Genomic DNA, 3,449 nt, shown 5'->3' with positions numbered 1-3,449 from the left:
ATAGAAATGCAACTGATTTTTGTGTGTCGACTTTATATCCTGTTACTGTGATGAATTCATTTATTCATTCTAACAGAATTTTTTTTTTGGTAGACTCGTTAGTGTTTTCTGCATATAAGATCATAACATCTGCAAACAGAGAATTTTACATCTTCCTCAAGTGATTTTATTGTGCAGCCAGGCTAGAGAGTCTCTGCAGTTGGTCTTAATTCCTAATCATTGCTTCTAGTATTACTTCATGCTATGCTGAGTGAGATTCTAGTGTTTAAAGATAAGTATTTGTTGCTTTGCCAGCCCAGATCTTTCCATCTTTGCTCAAGGGGCTTGTGTTTCTGCACCTTGTTGGGGAGAGTTGCTGCCAAGTGGCCCCTCAGTGTTTGGCTTGTCATGTCTAGTTACCAATACGTGAGCCAAGAGCAGCTGGCTGGCTTTGATCAGTAAAGTACTGTGCTGTGGATACTAATCTACTTTCTCTATGTATCATGCATCCATTTTGAACACTACAGTAAGGGTGTTTCCTACTTGGCCGGCTCCAAACCTGATAACCTTATCTGGCTATCTGTTCATTGTATTAAATTTCTACTTACGGCATGCTTTGATCCTGACATTTATGCTTCAGCACCAGGTCACAAGCATGTACCTGATTGGGTTTGTACTGTAGTGGGCATCTTCAGCTTCATAGATTACAATCTAGATGGTATGGAAGGAGAGCAAGCCTATTGAACCAATTCCAACATTCCCTGAGGGGAGCTATTTGACCACAGCCTGAAGAGTTGGTCATGTGTTTACTTTGTTGTAACTATGTATTTCCTCTTTGGATGAGGATTGTCTGGTGTCGGTGTTTTGTTCTTTATCTCCTGCCATGGATGGTTTTGTTTTCTTTCTTTCTGTACCACTGGGGAACGTATCACAGGGATTCTTTTCTTGCCATGGGGGTACGACATTAGCCAGGTGACTATTCTTTTGTCTATATAATGACTGCGATTGTGGTAGTCAAGACCTGGTATGAACTGTTCTTGTTTAATTTCTTACATAGAGACCTATTCGCTACAATGATTATTGGTTGTGCATTATCTGTGACTCTTCCAATGAGTTTATTAAGTCTCTCAGAAGTTATAAAAATAACACCTTGAAATACAATTCAGTCTATGAAGCTATGGTTCCCTTCATTTCTCCACATCTGCTATTCATTTTGTCTATAGTATGGATCCTCTGGTCACCTTCAGATATTTTAGAGATATGTCCTTGAGTAGTATCTTACTTTCTGGTTGGCAAACAGCCTTTGCCAACATCACATGTCAGCTGATCTGTCAAATGAGCAGAACCCAGCGCCCAGCTTTGAATTGGTTGCTGGTTTCTCTCTTCTTGGCTGTTATGGTAGCAAACTTAGGAGTAGCCTCTTACATTGAGAGCATTCTCCTGTGTACATTTTCCTGCTTTCACTCTGGCCCACACGCGCTGTGGAGCACAAATGATAAAGCAGCTAAACAGATTTTCAGATTCACCCCTTCTCGTTGAGAAAAGCAAACTCAGATTGACTAGGAATGGAAGAAAAGAATATTGGCCTGTAATCTACAGAAATAAGTACTATAAACAAGATGCTTATAAATATTTTATCCATCCAATAGTTTAACCTTGAACTAAACTGACCTGTTTAACAGACATAGGAACTCTGTGTGTGGGTACTAGACTTTTTGATACATATGATCTAAACTTATGGAATTTGGGGACTACTAACTCCCAGATTATTTTATTTTTTTTAATAAAACTGTGTGACCTTCTGGTTAAGCATAATGTACATTAGATCAGCAAAGTGTTCCTAGTGATTTTAGCTTCATGGGTCCATAATGTTTTGATTCATACAGAATTAAAGATGCTTTGTTTTTATTTTTAAAACCCCCAAATTGGTTTAGGAACACAGATAACATTCAGAAAACCACAACATGTTTTAATATTTAATATTTAGTAGTAGGTCTTTAGCCGTGGAAGCTACCAATAGCCCAAACCTAATATAGGGAAAAGATAAGAGCAAGTCGGCAAGAGATGCCAAATGATTACAGAACAATATACAGTTGCCAGTTACTGGTTTCTTCTTCCCATGGAAGTGCCTATGTCCTCATGTGCTAAGAGAGCTAACCTATATCTTTAGATTCTCTTAGTATTCTGTCTCTCTTTGATATGGAGCAGATCTTGGTAAATGCTTTTTAATTTCCTTTTAAAGAAAAACATTCTATTGACACTTGGTAGAGAATGGATTGTAATTGTAGCTCGCCCATTTGCTTAGCTAATTGTTTAAATGTGGCATTTTCCCCCCTCTTTAGCTGCAAGTTGCTGGTATTTGGTGCCTGTAAACTATGATTATATGAATGCATGTGACAGTCCCAGTCTTATAATAACTACTTGTGAGGAATGCAGGTAAACCTCTTTATTAGAGAAATTCACTTTGGAGTTAGGAATCTCATGAACCTCCCTATGTAATTACTACTCTGAACCTCGCTACAAAATTAGTTTTCTGATTCAATTGGTTCTTCCTTTTTTCCTTCTGCTCCCTCTCTTTCTATCACCTTTTGTTGAGGGGAAAGTACTGTGTTTTTTATTCCACACAGGACAGAGAAGTAGAGAAAATTCTCTCTTTCCTACCTTGCTCACTTCCTCACTTGAGGAATATTTCTGACATATATGCCTTACTGAGTACATACTCCCTGTAATGTGACTCGGAGTAATTTCTGAGATTTACTAACAAACATAAAAATCACTTGGACTTTAATGTGGTTGTTTTATAGATCACTTTTCATGAATGTGGATATTTTCTTCTATTTCTTTTTTATTTTGTCCCCATTTAGTTTGGTAGTGGTGGTGAAATTTACTTGCTGTTTTTTAAAAAATTTTTATTGAATAAAGTTTGTGTTCAAGTAAAGAGTATATCTTAAACCCTTTCTGGGATGAATTACACTTGGATAAAATAGGCACCACTGTATTGATATGTAGTTAAATTCATAACCATATTTATGAATGTGACTATTATAAAATTTAATTATAGTCTATTCCTTTGTTGAGTTCTAATCATTGTCATCCAGGTTATTATAAATTGTCAAGGAGCTACTTCATGGCTCTGTACTTATTTTTAAAAATTGTTTGTAAAGGTATATTCGATGACTTTCTCTGAGACAAAAAAGAACAATGAAAATAGGTGAGAAATTGATGCAGAAAATTTTGTGGGTAGTGATTCCGTGTTTGTTAATAAATTTCCATCATGGAGGTCATAAAATCAACCAATTAAGTGAAGAGTACCAATTAAGTTATTTTTGTTTATAATGTCATCTGTAATATTGAACTGGATATTGAACTGGATAGTGTTGATTTCGGCTGGGAACAAAGTTTTGTTTTAAGGTTTCTAAGCTAATAATTTTACTGTTTCTTTGTCCTTGCACGCAGGAATGAAATTAATC

The 3,449-nt window shown here is 36.3% G+C and overlaps 1 pseudogene; it reads left to right on the top strand.

The window, feature by feature from the left end:
• Window positions 1–387: 387 nt before the first annotated feature.
• On the top strand, window positions 388–1,571 carry LOC102893993 (annotated as a pseudogene).
• Window positions 1,572–3,449: the final 1,878 nt, after the last annotated feature.

This window comes from Pteropus alecto, unplaced genomic scaffold (assembly GCF_000325575.1).
Source record: "Pteropus alecto unplaced genomic scaffold, ASM32557v1 scaffold55, whole genome shotgun sequence".
NCBI lineage: Eukaryota > Metazoa > Chordata > Mammalia > Chiroptera > Pteropodidae > Pteropus > Pteropus alecto.
The sequence above is the reverse complement of the archived record's forward strand: the minus strand, read 5'-3'. Positions and strand labels throughout refer to the sequence as shown.